This window comes from Rhinopithecus roxellana, chromosome 8, assembly GCF_007565055.1.
Source record: "Rhinopithecus roxellana isolate Shanxi Qingling chromosome 8, ASM756505v1, whole genome shotgun sequence".
NCBI lineage: Eukaryota > Metazoa > Chordata > Mammalia > Primates > Cercopithecidae > Rhinopithecus > Rhinopithecus roxellana.
The window spans coordinates 7,958,425-7,985,797 of NC_044556.1; the positions used below are offsets into that span (position 1 = coordinate 7,958,425).

The 27,373-nt window shown below is 52.0% G+C and overlaps 1 protein-coding gene across 2 annotated transcripts in view; it reads right to left on the reverse strand.

The window, feature by feature from the left end:
• Window positions 1-27,135, reverse strand: part of GNG7 (G protein subunit gamma 7) — a 211,360-nt gene extending 184,225 nt beyond the window's left edge. The window contains exon 1 of one of the 2 annotated variants that reach the window (XM_030936686.1): window positions 27,084-27,135. The gene's annotated coding sequence lies outside the window, so the exon portion shown is untranslated. The remainder of the gene's footprint in view (window positions 1-27,083) is intronic. The other variant, XM_030936687.1, reaches the window with a different exon arrangement.
• Window positions 27,136-27,373: the final 238 nt, after the last annotated feature.

Below are 27,373 nucleotides of genomic sequence, written 5' to 3' on the forward strand. Positions count from 1 at the left end.
GAGTCAAAAGAGTAACAGAGGAACAGCCACGGAATGCAAACTTCCAGGGATGACATGGCTGCCACACGGTGGGCAGGTGGGTTGCAGCCACTGTACACAGGTCACACTTGGCTCTTTGAACTCAATCACCTATTACGGGTGGAGGAACCAAATCCTGGGAAGGGGTAAAAAATGCATACGGGTTCAGTTTCCCCATCCACAACACAGGGAGGAGAATCAGGTGAGGTGTCCAGTCTCGGGGGGTCCTGGGCAGCAGGCAGCGCCTCCAAGACCATCATCTCCAACCTGATCCTGCCAAGCCCCAGCCTGGTAACTGCTTCTCTCAAGGGTCCCAGTTCTCAGAGCTAGGAGTGGCCTTCAAAGCCAGGTCTACACCCCATGGCAACAGAATCCCTTCCCTGACCCATGCCCCAGCCCACCCATCCTCTGTCACACAGTCTTCAACGATCGGAAACCAACAGCTTCCCATGACAGTCCCTCCTATTTCCAGACAAGCCTGATTCCTAAGCCAGCCCGGCCAAGCTACGGCTCCTATCCCATCTCCCCAAGAACAGACTTCATCATTTCCTCAATCTGGTCCATGCCCATGGTGTCCATGAGGAAAAATAACAACATAAATAACATATAGCATAGTGCTAATTTTCTGGAGACAGGATCTTGCTCTGTTGCCCAGGCTGGAAAGCAATGGTGCAATCATCGCTCACTGCTGCCTCAGCTACCTAGGCTTCCAAGCAATCCTCCTGCCTCAGCCTCCCAAGCAGCTGGGACCACAGGCGTGCACCACCATATCTGGCTAGTTTTTAATAATTTTTTGTAGAGATAGGGTCTCACTATGTTGCCCAGGCTGGTTTCGAACTCCAGGGCTCAAGCAATCCTCCCATCTCAGCCTCCCAAAGTGCTGGGATTACAGGCATGAGCCACCACACCCAGCCAATACTAATATTAATACATAATATATTGAATAATATTAGCAGTGATTCCAGCTATAACAGTGATAACCAGGACCACCACCCATCCAGGTCACAGCCTCGTCCATCTCAATCTTTTCAACGACCCTAGGAAGTGATTCCTATCCTGTCTGACACACAAGGAAACAGAAAGATTCCATGTTTTGTTCAAAGTTCACACAGAAAAAAAGTCACATGGTGGCTAAGTAGGCATTCTAAATCCAATGCCTCACCACGCCCACATTCCAGAAAACTCTAGAAGGTTCTTGGAGTTTCTAGAAGGTTGCAGAAGATTCCAGAAGCCTCCATGATTCACTGCCTTTCACTTCCTACATATCCTATTCCCTCAGGTCCTACTTCCTCAAAGCAGGACAGAATTTTCAACCCATTGCACTCCCATCTGCATCTTTACCTTCCTCGTTGTATTAACTCCAGGCACCAGGTAGCACCTTCCTAAATTACCTGGGGTTGGCAAGAACTAAATCAAAGACGTGCTCTGCTCAGCAGTCCCAGATGTGAAGGAACTCAAACCCCAGTGCCAGAGTCCCTTAAAAGAGAACCAGTCAGTGTCCACAGCTCTACTAGGCTTGACCCAGTGGAGAAAGATGACAAACTCACAGAGAGAAAAACAGGACCGTCTTCACACAGTCTAAGACTGTCAGCCAGGCATGGCAGCTAACACCTGTAATCCCAGCCCAGCACCTTGGGAGGTTGAGGAGGGAGGATCGCTTAAGCCCAGGAGTTCGAGCAGTCTGGGAATCACAGTAAGACCCTGTTTCTGGTTTTTTGTTTGTTTGAGACAGAGTCTCGCTCTGTCGCCCAGGCTGGAGTGCAGTTGTGCAATCTCGGTTCACTGCAACCTCTACCTTCCGAGTTCAAGCGATTCTCCTGCCTTGGCCTCCCAAGTAGCGAGGATTACAGGCACCTGTCACCATGCCCAGCTAATTTTTGTATTTTTAGCAGAAATGTGGTTTCACCAGCTTGGCCAGGCTAGTCTCAAACTCCTGACCTCAGGTGATCCACCTGCCTCGGTCTCCCAAAGTGCTGGGATTACAGGCATGAGCCACCTTGCCCAGCCACCTGTCTCTATTTTTAAAAAATTTAAAAAATTTAAAAACGAATTAAAAGCTCTGAAAAGAGACTACATAGACCAACAGTGGGTTTTTTGGTAAAATACACTTAACATAAAATTTGCAATATATATATATATGTATTTTTTGAGATGGAGTTTCCTTCTTGTTACCCAGGCTGGAATGCAATAGTGAGATCTCAGCCCACCACAACCTCTGCCTGCTAGGTTCAAGCGATTCTCCTGCCTCTGCCTCCTAAGTAGCTAGGATTACAGGCATGTGTCACCACACCTGGCTAATTTTGTATTTTGGTAGAGATGGGGTTTCTCCATGTTGGTCAGGCTGGTCTTGAACTCTGGACCTCATTCATTTCTTTTTTGAGACAAGGTCTTGCTCTGTTGCCCAGGCTGGAGTACAGTGGTGGATCACAGCTCACTGCAACCTCCATCTCCCGAGCTCAGATGATCCTCCCGTCTAACCCTCCCGAGTAGCTGGGACTACAGGTGTGCCCCAGCAGGCCTGGCTAATTTTTATTTTTGTAGCAACGGGGTCTCACTATGTGGCCCAGGCTGGTCTCCACCTTTTTTAAATTATTATTAATTTATTTATATTTTTGAGACAGAGTCTTGCTCTGTCACCCAGGCTGGAGTGCAGTGGTGTGATCTCGGCTCACTGCAAGCTCCACCTCCTGGGTTCACGCCATTCTCCTGCCTCAGCCTCCCAACTAGCTGGGACTATAGGCGCCCACCACCATGCCCAGCTAATTTTTTTGTATTTTTAGTAGAGACAGGGTTAAACCATGTTAGCCAGGATGGTCTCGATCTCCTGACCTCGTGATCCGCCCGTCTCGGCCTCCCAGAGTATTTTTTTTTTTTTTTTGAAACGGAGTCTTGCTCTGTTGCCCAGGCTGGAGTGCAGTGGCGCAATCTCAGCTCACTGCAAGCTCCACTTCCCAGGTTCAAGTGATTCTCCTGCCTCAGCCTCCCTAGTAGCTGGGACTACAGGCGCCCGCCACCACGCCCAGCTAATTTTTTGTACTTTTAGTAGAGACGGGGTTTCACCATATTAGCCAGGATGGTCTCGATCTCCTAACCTCATGATCCACCCGTCTCGGCCTCCCAAAGTGCTGGGAACACTAGCATGAGCCACCTCACTGGGCCAGATCTTTCTTGTGCAGTGTTTGTGTGGACGTAGGCTTTCCTTCCCCTCAGGTGTACACCTAGGAGTGGACTCACAGGGCCAAGTGGAAACACTGTATGTAACCCCTTCAGGAACTGCCAGGCTGTTTCCAGAGCAGCTGTACCACGTTACATTCCCAGCAGCCACACATAGGGGTCCCGACGTTTCTACATCGCCATGAGCCCTTCTGATTTTTTTTTTTTTTTTTAATTCTAGCCATCCTACTGGGCATGAAGTGGTATCTCACCATGGCTTCGATTTGCATTTCCCTGATGGCTGACGTGGAGCATGTTTTCAAGTGAAACCCATAGTTTTTGTTTCTTTGTTTTTGTTTGAGATGGAGTCTTGCTCTGTCGCCCAGGCTGGAGTACAGTGGCACCATCTTGGCTCACTGCAACCTCTGCCTCCCGGGTTCAAGGGATTCTCCTGCCTCAGCCTCCCGAGTAGCTGGGGTTACAGGCGTGCATCACCATGCCTGGCTAACTTTGTATTTTTAGCAGGGACTGGGCTTCACTATGTTGGTCAGGCTGGTCTCGAACTCCTCACCTCAGGTGATCCACCCACCTCAGCCTCCGAAAGTGCTGGGATGACAGGCGTGAGCCACCGCACCTGGCCTGAAGCTGACAACTTTTAAAATGAGGAGGGCTGGTATAATCAACCCCACAGTCAGAAGGAAGCTAGAGTTTCACCTAGAAACACGTGCAAGGAAATGTGGCTGGTTCCATCACAGAGATACAAGAGTTTGTGCAAAACATAGACAGAGCTGTCTCATAAAAGAGCTACAGGGCGAGCCGGGCGCAGTGGCTCACGCCTGACATCTCAGCACTTTGGGAGGCCGAGGCGGGCAGATCGCGAGGTCAGGAGTTCGAGACCTCGAACTCCTGGCCAACATAGTGAAACCCCATCTCTACTAGAAATACAAAAATTGGCCCGGCATGGCGGCGCTCACCTGTTGTCCCAGCTACTCAGGAGGCTGAGGCAGGAGAATCACTTGAACCCAGGAGGCGGAGGTTGCAGTGAGCCGAGATCATACCACTGCACTCCAGCCTGGGCGACAGAGGGAGACTCAATCTCAAAAAAAAAAAAAAAAGCCAGGCACAGTGGCTCAAGCATGTAATCCCAGAACTTTGGGAGGCTGAGGCAGGCGGATCACAAGGTCAGGAGATCAAGACCATCCTGGCTAACACGGTGAAACCCCATCTCTACTAAAAACACACACACACACAAATTAGCCGGGCACGGTGGTGGGCGCCTGTAGTCCCAGCTACTCGGGAGGCTGAGGCAGGAGAATGGCGTGAACCCGGGAGGCGGAGCTTGCAGTGAGCCGAGATTGTGCCCCTGCACGCCAGCCTGGGCGACAGAGCGAGACTTCGTCTCAAAAAAAAAAAAAAAATAAAGAGTTACAGGGAGGCAGGGGTCGTCCCTGCCCCTACTCCCACTCCATCTGGTGAAGTCTCCCACTCCGTGCCATGAGCCTCGGTTTCCTCATCTGAAGACAGAGCCTCAGGGGCACTGCCAGGGGTTGCTCTGGGAGTAATTGTGGCCCTGAGGTGAGGGGCGATGGGATATCTGCAGCTGCAACTGTGGGAGTGAGGGAGGCATTCAAATGACAGTCCACTGCATTCTAGAAGATTCCATCCTGGGCTCAGCGAATAAGGACTCCTGACCAGGTGCAGAGGCACATGCCTATAATCCCAGCATTTGGGGAGGCCTAGGTGGGTGGATCACCTGAGGTGAGGAGTTCAAGACCAGCCTGCCCAACATGGTGAAACCCTGTCTCTACTAAAAATACAAAAATTAGCTGGCCATGGTGGTGCGTGCCTGTAGTCCTAGTTACTCGGGAGACTGAGGCGGGAGAATCGCTTGAACCCGGGAGGCGGAGGTTGCAGTGAGCCGAGATCATGCCCCCGCACTCTAGCCTGGGTGACAGAGCAAGACTCCGCCTCAAAATAATAATAATAATAATAATAGAGATGGTTTCTCACTACGTTGTCCCAGGCCAGCCTGGGTGGGAGGCTAGGCTGGTCTTGAACTCCTGACCTCAGGTGATGCGCCTGCCTCGGCCTCCCAAAGTGCTGGGATTACAGGCGTGGGCCACCTTGCCCAGCCAAGACTCCCATCTCTAATTTTTTTAAATAGACCTTTTTCCCCGGAATAGCTGCTAGATACTCTCCACGCCTTTTGTGTGGTCTTCTTACCTGCTCTTGAGGTAGAAGCCTCTTCTACAGATAAAGCAACAAAAAAAGATGAAGAAGATGCCGGCTCCCATAAAGACTAGCAGAGGGGAGGCGGGTGGGAGTCCGGAAACTTCAAGATGTCACTGAAGCACAAGGTGACATCAGACAGGGAGAAGAAATGGGGGAGCCGGAGCAGGCGGAGATGGTGAAAGCCTGAACCGAGGGCATTCCAGGTGAGGAGGAAAACAAGAGAGAGACCCTGGAGGAGAAGGGAGGGGAATGAACTGAGCTGTGAGAAAACAGCCTGGGGCTGACCGGCTCTTACGCAGGGACAGGCCAGCTCGGGCAGGGACGGGCTTGCTGCTGGGAAGTGCCCATGCAGAAACAAGAAAGGAGCTCCTGCAGGGGCTGGCCAGGGAGCTGGTGGGCAGCATCGGCCAGAGGAGTTCAAATCCTCCCTCAGCCCCAAGGGGCCGAGCTGCAAAAGTGGTATCAAATGGACAAAAGCCCCACCGGGCACAGAAGCGCGACCAGCAAGTCTATGGGTTTAAAAATAAATGGTGGGGCCGGGCACGGTGGCTCATGCCTGTAATCCCAGCACTTTGAGGGGCCGAAGCCAGGCAGATCACTTGAGGTCAGGAGTTCGAGACCAGCCTGACCTTTTTTTTTTTTTTTTTTTTGAGAAGGAGTCTCGCTCTCTCTCCCAGGCTGGAGTGCAGTGGTACGATCTCAGCTCACCGCAACCTCCAACTCCTGGGTCCAAGCGATTCTCCTGCCTCAGCCTCGTGAGTACCTGGGATTACAGGCTCCCGCCATCACGCTCGGCTGATTTTTGTATTTTTACTAGAGACCGGGTTTCACCATGTTGGCCAGGCTGGTCTTGAACTCCTGACCTCAGGTGATCCGCCCGCCTCGGCCTCCCAAAGTGCTGGGATGACAGGCGTGACCCACTGCGCCCGGCCCGCACCAGTGCTGTTGATGGTGAACGTTGACACATTGCTATTGATGGAGACCCCAAAGTGGCAGCGACACAAGTGGCCCTGGACAGAAGCGTGGATCAACATAGCGTGGTCCACACACACCCTGGAGTACTATCCAGCCTTCAACAACAGGATATCCTGACACAGGCCTCAGCGCAGATGCACTTTGAGGACCTCAGTCTCAGTGAGAGAAGCCAGGGCACAGAAGAACACATCCTATGCAATCCACTCCTAAGAGGTCCCTAGAGCCCTCAGGTTCACAGAGACGGAAAGCAGGATGGGGGCCGGGCGCGGCAGCTCGCCGAGGCGGGCGGATCACTTGAGGTCAGGAGTTCAAGAACAGCCCGGCCCACATGGAGAAACCTCGTCTCTACTAAAAATACAAAAATTGGACGGGCGTGGTAGCGCACACCTGTAATCCCAGCTACTCGGGAGGCTGAGGCAGGAGAATCGCTTGAACCCGGGAGGCAGAAGTTGCAGTGAGCCGAGATTGCACCACTGCACTCCAGCCTGGGTGACAAGAGTGAGACTCTGTCTCAAAAAAAAAAAAAAAAAAGGAAGTAGGATGGGGGTGCCAGAGACTGGGGAGGGGGCTGGGCAGTGAGTGCTTCATGCAGACAGAGTTTCAGTTTGGGAAGATGAGAAAGTTCTGGAGGGGACAGTGGTTGGTTAAATGTACCCCAAAAATGGTTAAACAGGGAAATTTTATGTTACATGTAATTTACCACAGTGAAAAATGAACAGAAGGCTGGGTGCAGGGGGTCACGCCTGTAATCCCAGCACTTTGGGAGGCCGAGGCTGCAGGATAGCTTGAGCCCAGGAGTTGGAGACCAGCCTGGCCAACATAGCAAGACCCCATCTCTACAAAAAAATTTTAAAATCAGCCGGGCGTGGTGGCATGCACCTGTGGTCCCAGCTACTTGGGAGGCTGAGACAGGAGGATGGCTGGAACCCAGGAGGCGTAGGCTGCATTGAGCTGTGATCGCACCACTGCACTCCAGCCTGGGTGACAGAGGGACACCCTGTCTCAAAGTGAAACAAGGGAGGCAACACAAAACAAAGTGGGCGAGAGTCAGAGACGGGGGACAGGGCGGGAAGTAACGAGGTCCCATGCAGCGTGTGCCAAACGTCAGATCCTCAGTAACGTCCGTGACCGCCCGGTCTCCTCCTCCCGAGACCAGGGCCTGGTGGGCAGGGGACGGCCTTGAACACCCAGCGACACCCTGCCGTTGTTTGCCCGGTGAAAAGAGGCCACTAAGAAACGGGCCTTGGCCACACAAAGGGCCCTATTCACTGTCCCCGAGAGAGGAGGGCCTGAGCTCTTTCTCTCCAGAGCCCTTCTGTCCCCGCCCAGTTTCGCTTCCCAAGGACACTCCAACCCCACCTCAGCCCCCACTGATATCCTGCTTTCCAGCAATCCTCTGCTTTTACCAGACACTTTATCAGTGCGAGAACATGGACCCAGGGGTGTCACCGCGATCCCAGAGGCCGGGGGCGGAAAGTGCCGGCGGTCAGGCAGTTTCCCAGCCGCGTGTGGTCTCTGTCTCGGCCTTTTTTTTTTTTTTTTTTTTTTTTGAGACAGAGTCTTGCTCTGTCGCCCAGGCTGGAGTGCAATGGTGCGATCTCGGCTCACTGCAACCTCCGCCTCCCGCGTTCAAGCGATTCTTCTGCCTCAGCCTCCCGAGTAGTTGGCATTACAGGCACCTGCCACCACGCCCAGCTAATTCTTGTATTTTTTTAGCAGAGATGGGGTTTCACCACATTCGCCAGGCTGTTCTTGAACTCCTGGCCTCAAGTGATCCACCCACCTCGGCCTCCCAAAGTGCTGGGGTTACAGGCATGAACCACCACGCCTGGCCTCCCCCCTCCTTTTTAAAAATGTCGCATCTCAGGCAAAGCTATGCTCAACACCCCGGCCCGGTGCCTGCTTGCTTCAGTCTCCAGCACCGGGATCCCGGCCAATCCCCCCAACACATTCGGGACCGGCAGGACGCATATGTCTCCAGTCAGAAGGGAGATGTCTCTCCCGGGCTCTCTTCAGTGTTTGCTGCCAAGATGGGGAACATGACGCGTTTCTAACACCCTGAAACGATCCCAAGGAGAGGAGCCTTTGTGAGGTGGGGTCAAAAGAGAAGTTTACTTTTTTTTTTTTGAGACAAGGTCTGGCTCTGTCACCCACACTGGAGTATAGGGGCATGATCTTGGCTCACTGCAGCCTCAACTTCCCGGGCTCAAGCAATCCTCCTGCCTCGGCCTCCCGAGTAGCTGGGATGACAGGCATGCGCCACTACACTCAGCTAAGTTTTTCCTCTTTTTTGTAGAGATAGGGTCTTCCTATGTTGCCCAGGCTGGTCTCAAGCTCCTGGGCTCAAGCAATCCTCTCATCTTAGCCTTCCAAAGTGCTGGGGTTAGGCCAGGCGCGGTGGCTCACGCCTGTCATCCCAGCACTTTGGGAGGCCGAGGCAGGTGGATCACCTGCGGTCAGGAGTTCGAGACCAACCTGGCCAACATGGAGAAACCCCGTCTCTACTAAAAATACAAAATTGGGCGTGGTGGCGGGCGCCTGTCATCCCAGCTACTCGGGAGGCTGAGGCAGGAGAATCGCTTGAGCCTGGGAAGTGGAGGTTGCGGTGAGCTGAGATCGCATCATTGCACTCCAGCCTGGGCAACAAGAATGAAACTCTGTCTCAAAAAAAAAGAAAGAAAGGAAGGAAGGAAGGGAGGGAGGGAGGGAGGGAGGGGAGGAGGAGGAGGAGGAGGGAGGGAGGGAGGAGGAGGAGGAGGAGGAGAAGGAGAAGAAAAGAAGAAGAAAGAAGAAAGAAGAAGAAGAAGAGCTGGAAGGACAAGAGTGAGCCACCAGCCCGGCCAAGAAGCTTAAATCATGATGCAAAGATGAAAAGCAAAGTTTGCAAGATGAAGGATGGAGTTGGTGTCAGTGTTCTGGGGAGGTAAGGAGCTCCCTCAGCAAGAATGAACTCAGAGTAGCTGGCAGGTGGGCTAAGGCCACCTGGGCTGGGAGAACCAGGTTAACAGCACCAGTAGGAAGTCACCAGGGTCTCAAGGACCCCCAAGAGGGAGAGAGCAACAGGTCATCTCACCCCTATGTGTTATGTCCCAAAACCCGTAACTCCGGTCTGATCACGAGAGAAATATCTGACAAACCTAGATCAGAAGTAAGTCTGCACACTACCCAGCCCGTCCTCCTAAGACCGTCCGGGTCATGAGAGGCAAGGAACGTCTAAGACATGATCCCAACCCGGATAAAGTCCCGGAGACGAGCCGGCTACATGTCAGGTGGGATCCTTGATGGGGTCCTTGGGCAGGAAAGGACATTAGGGGAAGTTTAATGACATTTGAATAAAGTGTGGAGCTTAGTTAATAGAAACGAACCCACTGTTAGCCGGGCGCAGTGGCTCACGCCTGTCCTCCTAACACTTTGGGGGTCTGGGGTGGGAGGATCGCTTGAGTTCAGGAGTTCGAGACCAGCCTGGGCAAAATAGTGAGACCTCATCTCTACAAAACAAAAATTATCCAGCCGTGGTATTGCGCGCCTTTGGTCCCAGCTACTCAGGAGGCTGAGGTGGGAGGCTCGCTTGAACCCGGGAGTTGGAGGCTGCAGTGAGCCATGATCATGCAGCTGCACTTAGCCTGGGTGACAGAGTAAGACTCTGTCTCGAAAAAAAATTAAATTTCAATTTAAAAAAAATTTTTTAATGGCAAACACCACATTTACATTTGCACCAACCTAATAAATACATAAAATAAATAAATAGATGAGAAAAAATAAACAAAAATAAAAATAATGCAGAAACACAAAATGCCATCATACTATACACGGCACCAGGCTATAGGGGAAAAAAATAATTATATATCATTGTTCCCAAATCATGAAGCCCTCCTCGTCATGGAGGCTATAGGAATAAAAGCTCCCAACAAGACCATATTTGGGCTGGGCTTGGTGGGCCTCCCAGCACTTTGGGAGGCCGAGGCGGGTGGATCACCTGAGGTCAGGAGTTCGAGACCAGCCTGGCCATCATGGTGAAACCCCGTCTCTACTAAAAATACAAAAATTAGCTTGGTGTGGTGATGGACGCCTGTAATCCCAGCTACTCAGGAGGCTGAGGCAGGAGGATCACTTGAACCTGGGAGGCAGAGGTTGCAGTGAGCCGAGATGGCGCCATTGCACTCCAGCCTGGGCTACGGAGTGAGACTCCAACTCAAAAAAAAAATATGTATATATATCTTTTTAACATATTTAAAAATATATATATATATATATATTTTTTTTTTTTTTTTTTGAGAGAGTCTCGCTCTGTCACCCAGGCTGGAGTGCACTGGCCAGATCTCAGCTCACTGCAAGCTCCGCCTCCCGGGTTCACGCCATTCTCCTGCCTCAGCCTCCCGAGTAGCTGGGACTACAGGTGCCCGCCACCTCGCCCGGCTAAAAAATATTTTTTAAAATATTTAAATATATATAAAATATATACAAAAATATGAAAATATATTAAAAATATAAAAATATATATCAATATTTTTAATTTTAAAAAATGTTTAAATTATATATATATATATATATATATATATATATATATACTCGATGCAATTCTCTGAAGTTAACTGTTAGAGCTCCGACAACACAGGGGCTGAGATGACACGACAAATGCTAAAGTACAAAGTTCCAAGATCAAGTCCCAGCATGACCACTAACTCGTGAAACCGCCAGGCCTCAGTTTTGCCAACTGCAAAGCACACGAGATGAACTCAAGGGCCAACACGCTTCTTCGGTAAGAGTCCAGATACCCAGTGTTTTCAGCCTTGCAGTGGAGCCACTCTCTACGGCAGTGACTTAACTACACCACGGTAGCAGAATGCACAGAGCTGTGTGCCAGTAAAACATTATTTCTGGACGCTAAAATCGGAATGCCATATAATTGTCATGTGTCACGGCCTTTTCTTTCGACTTTTGTTTTTTGCTTTTTTTGGCGGCGGATAGAAGGGAGGCTGCCTTTGACTTTTTTTTCCCCAATCATTTAAAAATGGAGGCCGAGCGCAGTGGCTCACGTCTGTAATCCCAGCACTTTGGGAGGCTGAGGCAGGAGGATCACTTGAGGTCGGGAGTCTGAGACCAGCCTGGCCAACATGGCGAAACCCCGTCTCTACTAAAAATACAATAATTAGCTGGGTGTGGCGTCGGGCGCTTGTAATCCCAATTACTCGGGAGGCTGAGGCAGGAGAATGGCTTGAACCAGGAGGCAGAGTTTGCAGTGAGCCAAGATCACGCCACCGCACTCCAACCTAGGCGACAGAATGAGATTCTGTCTCAGAAAAGTAAAATAAAATAAAAATAAAAATGAGATCATCATTCTTAGCCCATGGGCCATATATAAAACCAGGCTGTGGGCCAGAGGTGGCCCAAAGGCAGTGGTTACTGACTCCTGGACTGGACGTGCTCCAAGCCCCTTCCTCAGCTGCCTTTTTAAGATTCTCTGATTCCAAATCCACCTGAGGTTTTCAGTTTCAACCTGTTGGCTCAGTTCTTTTTTTTTTTCAAGACAAGGTCTTGCTCTGTCACCTGGGCTGGAGTGCAGAGTGGCACAATCTCGGCTCACTGCAGCCTCCACCTCCCAGACTCAAGCAATCCTCCCACCTCAGCCTCCCGAGTAGCTGGGGTTACAGGCATGCACCACCATGCCCAGCTAAGCTTTGTGTTGTTAATAAAGACGGGTTTTCACCATGTTGGCCAGGCTGGTCTCAAACTCCTGACCTCAAGCGATCCTCCCACCTCAGCCTCCCGAGTAGCTGGGGTTACAGGCACGCACCACCACGCCCAGTTAAGCTTTGTATTGTTAATAAAGATGGGGTTTCACCAGGTTGGCCAGGCCAGTCTCGAACTCCTGACCTCAAGCGATCCTCCCACCTCAGACTCCCAAAGTGCTGGGATTACAGGTGTGAGCCACCGCGCCCGGCCAGGGCAGTGAAACTATAGGATACCACAATGGTGGACACACTTCCTCACACCCTTCTCCAAACCCGTAGAATCTTCAAGAGTGAACTCCAATGGAACCTGGGGACTCTGGGTGACAATGATGTGTCAACGTGGGTTCATCCATTGTGATGATAACAAATGCACCACTCTGGTACGGGGTGCTGGTGGTGGGGGAGGCTGTGTGTGTGGGTTGCCGGGCGGGGGGGTGGGTGTATGGGAACTTTCTGTTCTTACCACTCAATTTTGCTGTAAACCTAAAACAGCTCTAAAAAAATAAAGTCTATTTAAAAACCCAAACGTATCTTTGTACTTGAATGCAATCACAGAATCATAAAATCTTATTAGAAATGGTTTAGGCTGGGCTCAGTGGCGCACGTCCATAATCCCAGCACTTTGGGAGGACGGGACTGGAGGATTGCTTGAGCTCAGCAGTTTGAGACCAACCTGGGCAACATGGCGAGACCCCATCTCTACTAAAAATGGAAAACTTAGCCAGTCGTGGTGTTACATGCTTATAGTCCCAGCTACTCAGGAGGCTGAGGTGGAAGGATCACTTGAGCCTGGGAGGCAGAGGTTGCAGTGAACCAAGATTGCACCACTACACTCCAGCCTGGGCAACAGAGCAAGACTCTTTCTCAAAAAAAATAAAAATTTTAAAAAATAATAAAAGGAAAAGAGTCGGGCGCAGTGGCTCATGCCCGTAATCCCAGCACGTTGGGAGGCCGAGGTGGAAGGATCACTTGAGGTCAGGAGTTTGAGACCAGCCTGGCCAACATGGTGAAACCCCGTCTCTACTAAAAATACAAAAATTAGCCAGGCATGGTGGTGCACACCTGTAGTCCCAGCTACTCAAGCATATGAGGCAGGCGGATTCCTTGAACCCGGGAGGTGAAGGTTGCAGTGAGCCAAGATCACACCACTGCATTCCAGCCTGGACGACAGAGCGAGACTCTGTCTCAAAAAAATTAAGATAAAACAGGCCGGGCGTGGTGGCTCACGCCTGTAATCCCAGCACTTTGGGAGGCCAAGGCGGGCGGATCATGAAGTCAGGATATCAAGACCATTCTGGCTAACACGGTGAAACCCCTTCTCTACTAAAAATACCAAAAAAAAAAATAGCCGGGCATTGTGGCAGGCGCCTGTAGTCCCAGCTACTCAGGAGACTGAGGCAGGAGAATGACGTGAACTTGGGAGGCGGAGCTTGCAGTGAGCTGAGATCGTGCCACTGCACTCCAGCCTGGGAGACAGAGCGAGACTCCGTCTTATAAAATAAAATAAAATAAAATAAAATAAAATAAAATAAAATAAAATAAAATAAAATAAATAAAATAAAATATAATATAATATAAAAAATTAAGATAAATCGAAATAAAAGAAAAAGAAATTATTTAGACCAGTGATTCTCAACTAGGGACGTCTCTGCCTTCGGGGAGCCCTGGGCAATATGACGGGGGAGCTCCTGGCATGGAGTGGGTGGAGTCCAGAGACACTGCTCAGCATCCAGCAATGCCCTCAATGCCCAAGATGGCCCCACCCCAGAGAAGGATCCAGCCCCAATGCCCACAGTGCCCAGGGGTGAAATCCTACTTTATCCAGGCCTCACCACTTGAGTAACAATACACTTAACATTTACAAAGTGCTTTACAATTCCCAGTGCATCCCTGCTGTACATGGCCAGGGCCAGGCGTTTCCACCGTTTTATAGACCAGGAGCGGTCGGGGCACTTCTCAGGGGGCTGCGTGGTCACCTGTGGCCTCCCTGCCCCTGGGGTGCTTCTGGGAGGGACACGAACTCAAAATTCCCACTTCCTTCTGCAGCCTCCTGCGCTCCCAGGGGCCCCTGCAGGCACAGAGTTCTCCACTGGTTGTGGGATGGTGCACGTGCAATTTTTCTGTAGTTGGGAAAAGGTAGGAGGGAGGAGGGGGAAGCAGGAAGGGATTTAGCACCTGGGATCACACCGCCCGGGAAAAGCCTGACTCTCACCGCGCGCAGGGGACGAAGGCGTTGGGGGTTACACTGTGAACCCCTCCAAAGGAACGGTCCGTGACCCAACCCCACATACCTGGGACTGGGAGCTTATTTAGGATCAAAGTCTTTGCAGATGTCATGAATTTAGATGCAGTCACACTGGATTAGAATGAACCCTAAATCCAACGACCGATGGCCTCTTTTTTTTTTTTTTTTTTTTTTGAGACAGGCTTTTGCTCTGTCACCCAAGCTGGAGTGCAGTGGCACAATCACGGCCCACTGCAGCCTCGACTTCCCAGACTCCAGCGATCCTCCCACCTCAGCCTCCTGAGTAGCTGGGACCACAGACGCATGCCAACACGCCCAGCTAATTTATGTCTTTTTGGTAGCGATGGGATTGTTTCCTGTTGCCCAGGTTGGTCTCAAACTCCTGGGCTCAAGCGATCTACCTGCCTTGGCCTCCTAAAGTGCTGACCCAGACTGACCTTACAAGAGGAGGGAAATTTCGGCCAGGTGCAGTGGCTCACACCTGTAATCCCAGCGCTTTCGGAGGCCAAGGCAGGAGGATCACCTGAGGTCAGGGCTCAAAATCAGCCCGGCCAACATGGTGAAACCCCGTCTCTACTAAAAACACCAAATTAGCTGGGTGTGGTGGCACACGCCTGTAATTCCAGCTACTTGGGAGGTAGAAGAATTGCTTGAACCTGGGAGGCGGAGGTTGCAGTAAGCTGAGATCACGCCACTGCACTCCAGCCTGGGCAGCAGAGCAAGATTCCATCTAAAAAAAAAAAAAAAGAGGAGGGAAATTTCCACAGACACCCAGGGAGAAGGCCTTTTGTGATGACAGAGGCAGAAATTGGAACAATAAGCCATAAGCCAAGGACTTCTGGAGCCCCTGGAGAGTGGGAGAGGTGGGGAGACTCCTTCCCTGGAGCCTCTAGAAGGAGTGCAGCCCTGCTGACACTGTGATTTCAGATTCCTGGTCTCCAGAACCATGAGACAATACACTTCTGTTATTTCAGCCACCCGGTCTGTGGTCATTCATGACAGTGGCAGTCCCAGGCTCTTCCTACAACTGGGCACTGGCAAGGCCAGCAAAGTCCAGGCCTTACTTTCCAACCACTCTGAAGCCACAGCCGTCTCTGTGCCAGCAGACTCTGCCAGGACATCTGCACTTGAACTTGGCTGGATTCACCTCTTTTCTTTGATTCCTCCTGGCTTTGTTGTCCATCAAGTGAGGGAGGTTTTTTAAGAAGGCCAGAGGCAGCGGTCTTGGCCTTGTCAAAAGGTCAAATGAACAATGAAAACCAGCGTTGTGGCTCACACCTGTAATTCTAGAACTTGGGCTGGCTGAGGTGGGCAAATTGCTTGAGCCCAGGAGTTCAAGACCAGCCTGGACAACACAGCAAGACCCCATCTTTACAAAAGATACAACAATTAGCCAGGTGTGGTGGTACATGCTTGTGGTCTCAGCTATCTGGGAGGCTGAGGCAGGAGGATCGCTTGAGCCCAGGAGTTCAAGACCAGCCTGGACAACATAGCAAGACCCCATCTCTACAAAAGATACAACAATTAGCCAGGTGTGGTGGTACATGCTTGTGGTCTCAGCTATCTGGGAGGCTGAGGCAGGAGGATCACTTGAGCCCAGGAGTTCAAGACCAGCCTGGACAACACAGCAAGACCCCATCTTTACAAAAGATACAACAATTAGCCAGGTGTGGTGGTACATGCTTGTGGTCTCAGCTATCTGGGAGGCTGAGGCAGGAGGATCACTTGAGCCCAGGAGTTTAAGGCTGCAATAAGCTGTGAATTGTGCCCTGCACTCCAGCATGGGTAACAGAGTAAGCCCCTATCTCATTAAAAAGAAAAGCAGACATTTAGCCAGGCACAGTGGTTCACGTTTGAAATCCCAATACTTTGGGAGTCCAAAGCGGGTAGATCACTTGAGCTTAGGAGTTCAAGACCAGCCTGGGCAACGTAGTGAGACTGCATCTCTACAAAAAATTAGCCGGATGCAGTGACATGCGCCTGTAGTCTCAGCTACTCCGGAGGCTGAGGCGGGAGGATCACTTGAGCCCAGGAGTTTGAGACCAGTCTGGGCAACATAGCAGTACCCCATCTCTACAAAAATTTTTAAAAAAGAAAATTAGCTGGGCATACTGATGTGTGCCTGTAGTCCCAGCTACTCCGGAAATTGAGGTGGGAGAATTGCTTGAGCCAGGGAGGCAGAGGTTGCAGTGAGCCAATATTGCACCACTGCATTCCAGGCTGGGTGACAGAGCAAGACCCTGCCTCAAAAAACAAAAAAAAAAAAAGAAAAAAGAAGAAAAAGAAAAGCAGATTTTCTTTTTCTTTTTCTTTTTTTTTTTTTTTTTTTTTTTTTTTTTTTTTTTTGAGACGGAGTCTTGCTCTGTCGCCCGGGCTGTAGTGGAGTGCAGTGGCCGGATCTCAGCTCACTGCAAGCTCCGCCTCCCGGGTTTAGGCCATTCTCCTGCCTCAGCCTCCAGAGTAGCAGGGACTACAGGCGCCCGCCACCTCGCCCGGCTAGTTTTTTGTATTTTTAGTAGAGACGGGGTTTCACCGTGTTAGCCAGGATGGTCTCGATCTCCTGACCTCGTGATCCGCCCGCCTCGGCCTCCCAAAGTGCTGGGATTACAGGCTTGAGCCACCGCGCCCGGCCTCTTTTTCTTTTTCTTTCTTTTTTTTTTTTTTTTTGAGATGGAGTCTCTCCTTCTGTTGTTCAGGCTGGAGTGCAGTGGTGCAATATTGGCTCGCTCCAAGCTCCACCTCCCGGGTTTACACCATTCTCCTGCCTCAGCCTCCCGAGTAGCTGGGACTACAGGCGCCCGCCACCACACCCGGCTAATTTTTTGTACTTTTAGTAGAGACGGGGTTTCACTGTGTTAGCCAGGATGGTCTTGATCTCCTAACTTCGTGATCCACCTGCCTCGGCCTCCCAAAGTGCTGGGAATACAGGCGTGAGCCACCAAGCCCAGCCAAGAAAAGCAGACTTTCAACTAACTAATGTACATCAAAGGTAATCTTTTTCTACTTTACCATCCTCCAAAGAGTAACTACAGAAATTCCAAAAAGGTAGCCATTTCTGCAAACCAGGGTCTCTTCCCTCGGCACTGTGGACATCGGGGCTCTGGACCATTCTCTGGGGTGCGGCCATCCTGGGCACTGCAGGGCGCTCAGCAGTGTCCCTGGCATCCACCCACTCCATGTCAGGTGCAGCCCCAGTCGTGACAGCCACAAATGTCCCCAGATATCACTCAGTGTCTCCTGAAGGCCAGAATCGCCCCCAGGGACAAGCTCTGATTTAGGGCATGGCCGGACATGAGACAGAGACAGTACCAGATAAATGTGTCAAGGGTTAAAGAATGAATGCCCACATTCTACCCACTCCCCCACAAGTCTCTAATCAAATGCCACCTCCTCTTGGAGGCTCTCAGAGGTCAAGAGGTCCCTGTCTTCATTTTGTAACCCCAGCACCCAACACAATATCAGACACTTAATGTTGTATTGCGAACGTTCATAAATGTCTGTAAAATAAATGACTCTGACCTTGAAATGTCTCTATGCCTAAGAAATCTTGGTTGGTTGAGGATAAAATTCTCTTCCTTCTCTCTCTTGGGTTGGGCTACATTTGAGATTGTAAGGTGGGGTCAGCGTAGGGGACTTGGGTCAGAGATGTCAAGGCTATTTGGAATGGGTGACACCATTTTTACAGGAATCTACACTTTGGGGAGTTTTTTCTTGTTGTTGCTTTTTTTTTTTTTTTTTGGCAGGGAATAGCACTTAACTAGTTCAACTATAGTTTTTAGGGGGAAAAACAAAAACAAAAACCAGTTTTAGTTTAAAGAATCTGTTCTACCATAGCCTGATACAGAGCAGTGGTTCTCAACCCCAGATGACTCAACCCGGATAATGTCTGGGGACATCTGTGGCTGTCACAACTCAGGGGTGCTCCTGGCGTGGAGTGGGTGGAGGCCAGGGATGCTGCTCAGCACCCTGCAGTGCGCAGGACGGCCCCACCCCAGAGAACAATCCGGTCCCCCCATCTGCAATGCCAAGAGGGAGCTCCTACATTATTTGGGAAAAGATCAAGTCTGCTTCCTGATCACACTGGACACCAGAATAAACTCCCGATGGGGCAGACGGTGTAAACCAGGGGGACCCCCAGCTCCTGGGATTCACCTCCTCTCTCCCTCCCCACTCAGGGTGTGGATTTCAATGTGTACAGCCTCCTGGGACCTCAGCAGGGCAGAGGATCATGGGACGCAGCGTCTCTTGGGGTCCGTGGAACCCCCTAGCCCAGATGTGATCTGCTCCCTGAGGGACACGGGGCTGTGTCTGGGGACATCTGTGGTGGTCACAACTGGAGGTACTCCTGGCAAGGAGTGGGTGGAGGCCTGGGACGCTGCTCAGCACCCTGCAGTGCCCAGGACGGCCCCACCCCAGAGAATGATCCTACTCAGGCTATCACAGACTAGGGTCGAACTCGAGCTCAGGAGTTCAAGACCAGCCTAGGCAATACAGGGGGACCTCCATGTTTACAAAAATCTTTTCTTAATTAGCTGGGCATGGTGGCGTGCATCTGCAGTCCCAGCTACTCTGGGAGGCTGAGGTGGGAGGATTGCTTGAGCCCGGAGTTTGAGGCTGCAGTGAGCCAGGCTGAGAAAATGTGTGGGGAGTGGCATAGGGAGACCTAATGCCCTCTATGTACCCACCAAGATGGGCCAGTCTCCACCAATCCATTCCCTGGCAAACTAGTATTCTACTTAAAGCTTCCCCGTGGCCTCCCGTCTGGACCTTCCTCAGCCCCTTCTCTACCCCCCTGGACGACTTCTTATCACCCCTGCACCTACACAGCTCCCAGAACACGCAGGCCTGAGGCCCCCACCTCTGTGCCACCCTGGGCTCAGGCCCCTCTGACCCGGGCTGCCACCTCCACGGCCCCCACACCAGCACACAGATGCCTCACTCACGTGGCGCTCCCAGGGCCTGGCACCAGTTCTGAGGCTTAAAATAGGCACACAACGGGCCTTTGTCGGATAGAGGAAGGAAGGAAGGAGCGTTTCAGACAAAGGAGACAGCAACGGCAGCGTCCAGGAAACCCAGGGGCACTGGGGAGGTGGATGGAGCCAAGTGGGGGGCACTTGAAGGGTCAGAGCGCAGGGCCGGGCCATGCAGGACCGTGAAGACCCCATGAGGAACTGGGGTGCCATCGTGCAGGTGCTCACTTGGTAGGGGGCAGGGAAGTTACCGTCTGATCAGTGCCCAGGAAGCTTACTAGGAAGGTCTTGCTGGAGTCAGAGAAACCAGAGGCCAATTTGTCACCTCAGAGGCTCCTGCCAGAGATGATGAGGCTCACAGCTCAAGAGGGAGCACTAGGATGGGAAAGAAAGGAGACAGAAGACGCCGGGCATGGGGGCTCACGCCTGTAATCCTAGCACTTCGGGAGGCCAAGGCAGGCGGATCACCTGAGGTCAGGGGTTCGAGACCAGCCTGGGCAACATGGTGAAGCCCTGTCTCTACTAAAAATACAAAAATTATCCGGGTGTGGTGGTGGGCACCTGTAATCCCAGCTACTCGGGAGGCTGAGGCAGGAGAATCACTGGAACCCGGGAGGCGGAAGTTGCAGTGAGCCGAGATTACACCACCGCATGCCAGCCAGAGCAAAAGAGTGATACTCCATTAAAAGAAAGAAAGAAAGAAAGAAAGAAAGAAAGAAAGAAAGAAAGAGAGAGAGAGAGAGAGAGAGAGAGAGAGAGAGAGAGAGAGAGAGAGAGAGAGAGAGGGAGGGAGGGAGGGAGGGAGGAGAGAGAGGGAAGGAGGGAGGGAGGGAGGGAGGGAGGGAAGGAAAGAAAGAGAGAGAGAGAGAAAGAAAGGAAAGAAAGCAAGCACGTACCCGTAAACAAACATCCCAAGCTTCAGTACAGTGGGCTGCCTGCGCCCAGGAAAAAGCCATTTACATCCCAGCACCACGCCCCATCGCCCAAAGGCAGAAGCAGCCAGGCGTGTGTTGCTGGATGGGCGGATGAGCACAGCGCTGCCTGTCCACACACTGGAACACAACTCAGCCCTGAAAAGGAACGAGGCTCTGACGCAGGCCACAGCATGGATGCACCTTGAGGATGTCACATGCAATGAGAGATACCAGACACAAAAGGCCACACAGTGTGTGACCCATTTCTTTGAAATGTCTAGGACAGGCTGGTCCAGAGACAGGAGGGAGAGGCGTGGGTGCCGGGGCTGGGGGATGGGGTGGAGAGTCCCCCTCTTGGGGACAAGGGATTTTACTGGGTGATGGAATTTTTTTTGTCTGGTTGGTTTTTGAGCCAGAGTCTTGCTCTGTTGTCCAGGCTGGAGTGCAGTGGTGTGATCTTGGCTCACTGCAACCTCCACCTCCCGGGTTCCAGCGATTCTCCTGCCTCAGCCTCCTGAGTAGCTGGGATTACAGGCACTTGCCACCACAGCCAGCTAATTTTTGTATTTTTAGTAGAGATGGGGTTTCGCCATGTTGGCCAGGCTGGTCTCGAACTCCTGACCTCAAGTGATCCTCCCCCTTCAGCCTCCCAGAGTGCTGGGATCACAGGAATGTTCTGAAAGGGGCTTATAGGGATGTTTGCACAGCTCATAAACTTATTTAAAAGATGGAATTGTATCCTTAAAAGGACTGAATGTTATGAAGTGTAAATTATACCTCGATTTTTATCATAAAAAGCAGTAAGACTTTTCCTTTTACGAGGTTCAAGTAACTGTTCATGGAAGCGTCTCAGAGCTGCCCATAAACCCCCCTTGCCCACCCGTGTCAGGAGCGGATGTGGGGGAGGAACCACACAGACAGAGCGCAGCCCACTCACGCTGCAGGATGAGGGAGGAGGAGGAGGACAGGAGTGACCCCTCGGGGGCTGCTGTGTGACTAAGGAGAGGTCAACCCATCTCCTCAGCTCTCACACTCATCTGTAAGGTCTCCTGGGTGACGTCAACCATGAACACTTTTCTCTAACTCTTAAGAGACAGAGGCCAGGCCAAAGAGGGCATGTGTAAAAAGCAGTGACAAGCGAAGTCAAGAAATGTCACTGCACGGGGGGGGGGGGGAGGCGCCCGACATCAACAAGGACGCCGAATTGCAGAAATCAGTCGTGAAAGGACGCAACAGCCGGGCGCGGTGGCTCACGCCTGTCATCCCAGCGCTTCGGGAGGCCGAGATGGGTGGATGACCCAAGGTCAGGAGTTCGAAGCCAGCCTAGTCAACATGGTGAGACGCCCCCAATCTACTAAAAATACAAAAATTAGCCGGGCATAGTGGTGCATGCCTGTAATGCAAGCTACTCGGGAGGCTGGGGCAGGAGAATTGCCCGAACCTAGGAGGAGGAGGTTGCAGTGAGCCGAGATTGCACCACTGCACTCCAGCCTGGGCAATGGAACGAGACCGCATCTCAAAAAAAAAAAAGGACAGGCCAGGCGTGGTGGCTCACGCTTATAACCACAGCACTTTGGGAGGCCGAGGCGGGCGGATCACCAGAGGTCAGGAGTTCCAGACCAGCCTGGCCAAAATGGTGAAACTCCATCTGTACTAAAAATATAAAAATTACCTGGGTGTGGTGGTGTGCACCTGTAGTCCCAGCTACTCAAGAGGCTGAGGCAGGAGAATCGCTTGAGCCCTAGAGGCGGAGGTTGCAGTGAGCCAAGACTGCACCATCACATTCCATCCTGGGTGACAGAGAAAGACTGCATCTCAAAAAAAAGAAGGAAAGAAGGAAGGAAGGAAGGAAGGAAGGAAGGAAGGAAGGAAGGAAGGAAGGAAGGAAGGAAGGAAGGAAGGGGAGACAGAGAGAAAGAAAGAGAGAGAAAGAGGAAAGAAAGAAAGAAAGAAAGAAAGAAAGAAAGAAAGAGAGAGAGAGAGAGAGAAAGAAAGAAGGAAGGAAGGAAGGAAGGGGAGAGAGAGAAAGAAAGAGAAAGAAAGAAAGAAAGAAAGAAAGAAAGAAAGAAAGAAAGAAAGAAAGAAAGAAAGAAAGAAAGAAAGAAAGAAAGAAAGAAAGAAAGAAAGAAAGAAAGGAGGGAGGGAGGGAGGGAGGGAGGGAGGGAGGGAGGGAGGGAGGGAGGGAAGGCAGGTACCAGCTCCCAAGCCCCTAGAGACCAGGCACGACCTTCTAGTAAGAAACCATGAAGCATCTTCAAAAATACAAATGACTCGGTGGATATGATTTTAAAGACCATTGCTGCTTCCAGATGCAACTGAAAAAATCTGAATAACCCCTTGAATGAAGAAAGGAGTGTTTTCCACTACTACTCGGTGAACAAGAAAAATGCCTCCATTCAGTAAACAAGAAACTGAATTGTCTACACGTGAGGGTAATTTGTGTTTAGTTCTCTTTGCTGTCAAGCAGTGGGGCCCCAGGGTTTATTAAGCATGAAACAAGAACAGAAAATAACAGCCTCAGTCAAAGGATGCTTTCTAAATAAAGCTCTGTGAGATCAAGATGCACCTGCAGAATTCAAGCTATGTTGGAAGCTTCACATTGCAGGTTAAAACCAAGAAAGCACATTGTAAACACCGTCATCTTCCAATACCTGTACCTGACAACTTCATCCCATCTTCTAAATCAGTATTAAGTGTTCAAAAGCCACCTAAAAGACCCACCTAGAAATGAGTAGCCTTTTTTGTTTTTTTCTTCTTTTTTTTTTTTTTTTTTTTTTTTTTTGAGACGGAGTCTCGCTGTGTCGCCCAGGCTGGAGTGCAGTGGCGCGATCTCGGCTCACTGCAAGCTCCGCCTCCCGGGTTCCCGCCATTCTCCCGCCTCAGCCTCCAAGTAGCTGGGACTACAGGCACCCGCCACCGCGCCCGGCTAGTTTTTTTGTATTTTTAGTAGAGACGGGGTTTCACCGTGTTAGCCAGGAGGGTCTCGATCTCCTGACCTCGTGATCCACCCGCCTCGGCCTCCCAAAGTGCTGGGATTACAGGCTTGAGCCACCGCGCCCGGCTGTTTTTTTCTTCTTTGAGACAGAGTCTCACTCTGTTGCCTAGGCTGGAGTGCAGTGGCGCAATCTCAGCTCACTGCAACCTCTGCCTCCTGGGTTCAAGGGATTCTCCTGCCTCAGCCCCCCAAGTAGTTGGAACTACAGGTGCACGCTACCACACCCGGCAAGTTTTTGTATTTTTAGTAGAGACCGGGTTTCACCATGTTGGTCAGACTGGTTTCGAACTCCTGACCTTAAGTGATCCACCCACTTCGGTCTCCCAAAGTGTTGGGATTACAGGTGTGAGCCACCGCGTCCGACTGTAAGTAGGCATTTCTAGTGTTTTCTAAAAGCAGTGAGACCTTAATTCTCCCCTCTCAAAACGATAGCACTAAATGACTTAAAAACAATCCCCACTTCTGAATGGCCCCACTTCATGCCCGTCAAAGGGGAGATGAGGTCGTTAAAGGAGAAAATAAATCAGTTTTGTCTGTAACAAGGGTTCCACACTGGGGTGTCTCTGTCCCTACAGGACACTGGGTGATGTCTGGAGACATCTGTGGTTGTCACGATGCAGGGAGCTCCTGGTGTGGAGTGGGTGGAGGCCAGAGACGCTGCTCAGCACCCTGCAGTGCCCAGAAGGCCTCACCCCAGAGAATGATCAGACCCCAAATGTCCACAGCGCTGGGATAGAGCGACCAAACGCACCCCATACCCTGAAGTTGTAAACTCAACATTTCGAGCGTATAATCACAGCTCGATGTGGTTCCTTACCGGGCACCCTTAAATCAGAATGACCCAGGCAGCCTTCTCTTAAACAGGTGCATTTGTTACTTAACGAGCCTTGAGTATCTCCTGCCACCAGGTGTGGACAAAGCCTTCTTTCTTTTCAGTTTTTTACTCACTTTTAATAATATGGAGACAGGCTCCATATTTGAGACTCCATCTCAAAATAATAGTAATAATAATAATAAGACATATTTTTGTTGCTGTTAGAGATTCTTTTTTTTTTTTTTTTTTTTTGAGACAGAGTCTCTCTCGGTTGCCCAGGCTGGAGTGCAGTGGCGCAATCTCGGCTCACTGCAACCTCCACCTTCTGGGTTCAAGCCACTCTCCTGCTTCAGCCTCCCAAGTAGCTGGGATTACAGGCAAACACCACCATGCCCAGCTAATTTTTCTATTTTTAGTAGAGACAGGTTTTCACTCTACTGGCCAGGCTGGTCTCGAACTCCTGACCTCAGGTGATCCACCCACCTCAGCCTCCCAAAGTGTGGGGATTACAGGCATGTGACACCACAACCAGCCATGCAGATTATTTTTGAAAGCTTCTGGGGGTGACCCTGATGTATGCCCCTAAGGTTTCAGGACTAGAGTCAAGTTCCAGTCACTTCCTTTCCTCTCCTCTGTGACAACTCAGGCATCCCACTCCTCTACCTCCAAATGCACCCAAGAAAAAAACTGGATTGAGTACATTATTCTCCATGCTTCAGGTACCCTGGCTACGTGCTAGGAAATATTCCACGCATACATCCCGTAATTCGACCCTGAGAGGCACATGCTACCGTTTTTATTATTCCCGCTTTGCAGGGGAGTCAACAACACCTCCAAAACATGATACAGCCCACCAGCGAGAGGCCGGGTGGGAACACACAGGCGCACCTCCCAGAGGCCCCTGACTCTCCCTCAGGGCAAGATCACAGCATCCCACGATGGGAACAAGTTTGTGAACTTGGCATTTGCCTCGCTGACACCTAGCAACCGTGTGAAGACGCTTAGCTGGGGATCCGCTGCCTCTGTTCATCAAGCCTGTCTTCCACCGCCCACCTCCCAGCCCCTAGCAACCCCCGCTCCCCAGGAAAAATAAAGTACCACCCACGTCGCTCAATATCACCGTCCCAAAAACTCCCACTTTAGTTCCTGAAAAATTCAGTCACCGACAGGAGCCTTTCTCCTTCCTGAAGCGTTCTCCTTGGCACCCTATATCCTAGAAATAAACCTCAAAAAGTATTCCAAACTCCCGTCTCCTTCAGCTCACTGTTCCCAGGGGGGTTCTGCTCCGTGCCCGGTTCTAGAGCAAACAATTAACATCTCCCCCAAAAGTAGAGGGGTGAGTCCTCTCCAAATTCCTTTTAACTGGATCCTACCTGAGATACCTCCCCACACCCTGTTTTCCTCCTAATTAGTTAATGTCTAGCAAAACACCTGCCCCCAGGTTATCTCCAGCCTGGGACCTTACCCCCACCTCCCTTCTCACTACCTCACCCTAACTTCCTTCTCCCTGAACCCCCCTCCACCCCACGCACTCACAAGCTCCCCATTTCCCCTGAAAGCCCCCAGACCCCTTCTGGAACAAGCCTGGCCCCCACCTGTATGCTCCAGCCACTCTCTGGCTCACCCCAACTTTGTTCTTCTGCTCCTTTTCAGCTAAGCCTAACCCCTGGGCCGTCAATCACCGCCCTCCATCTTCACCAACCCCATTCCTCAGTCCTCTCCCTAGACAACCTCAACCTCTAATTCCCTCTGCCGCCCCCTCTCCAATGAACCCCACTTCAAACTTCATCCCCAGCCCCTCCCCAGCTCCCTGCAAACCTCAACCGCACTCCCAACTCCCTCTTCAAATAAGCTGACCCTTGACTCAACCCCTGTTCCCCTCTCCAGCTAATCTCAACCCCCAGCCACATCCCCAGCGCCCTCCCCAACTAACTCAGATTTCCAATTCCACCTCCAGCCCCTCCCCAGCTAACCTCGACCTACAATTCCAGCCCCCTCCCCAGCTAACTTGGACCTCCAATCCCACTCCAAGCCCCCTCCGCGGCTAACCTCGACCTGCGACTCTAGCCCCCTCCCCAGCAAACTCAAGACCTCCAATTCCACCCCACCTCCCTCCCCAGCAAACTCAAGACCTCCAATTCCACCCCAGCTCCCTCCCCAGCAAACTCAAGACCTCCAATTCCACCACCAGCCCCTTCCTAGCTAACCTGGACCTGCAACTCCAGACCCCTTCCCAGCTAACTCAGACCTCCAATCCCACTCCAAGCCCCCTCCCCAGCTAACCTGGACCTGCAACTCCAAACTCCTCCCCAGCTAACTCAGACCTCCAATCCTACTCCAAGCCCCATCCCCAGCTAACCTTGACCTGCCACTCCAGCGGCCCCCTCCCCAGCTAACCTCGAACTGCAACTCCAGCTCCCTCCCCAGATAACTCAAACGTCCAGTCTCACCCCCAGCCCCCTCCTCAGCTCAGACCTCCAATTTCACTTACAGCCTCCTCTCCAGCTAAGCTGGACCTGCAACTCCGGCTCTCTCCCCAGCTAACTCAGACCCCCATCTCACGCTCAGCCCCCTCCCCAGCTAATTTAGACCTCCAATCCCACCTCCAGCACCGTCCCCAGGGAACCTGAACCTGCAACTCCAGCCTCCTCTCCAGCTCGCCCTGAGCCCCAGTGGAGTCCCAGTGCCCAGACCCAACCCTTCCCCAGCTAACCTCCATCTGCACCTCCTGCCCCGTCCCCAGTTAACCTCGACCTGCAACTCCCGCCCCCTCCCCAGCTAGCCCTGAGCCCCAAGTGCAGTCCCAATCTCCAGCCCCAGGCCCTCCCCAGCTAACACCGACCCCCAAGCGCAGCCCCATCCCCAATTCCAATCTCAGCCGCCAATTGCAGCCCGGGTCCCCAGCCTCAGCCCCCCTCCTCAGCCAACTCCGACCCCCAACTCGGTCCGCAGTCATTTCGGAGCCGTCCCAGTCCCCTCGCCGGGACGCCGGCCGCACCCTCACTTCCCCTGGCCCGAAACGCTGGCGCCCTTACCTGCGCTCGGGCCCCGCGGCCGCCTCAGCCCCGCCGCGCAGCCGAACGCGCCGCCCCGGCCCGCGAGCGCTCGCTCCCCTCTGCGGGGGCGGGGCCGACACTCGGGGGGCGGGCCCTGGCGTCCCGGCACGACCAATGGCGAGCCCCGGCGGCGGGAGGCCGGAGCGGGGGCGGGGCGCGGGGCAGGCAGCGGGGTAGGCTGCGCCCAGGAGAGCGGGGCGGGGCTCCGGGCGCGGGCGGGGCCGGGGGCGGGGCGAGGAGCGGCTTTCCAGGGGTGACTTCGTGACGTC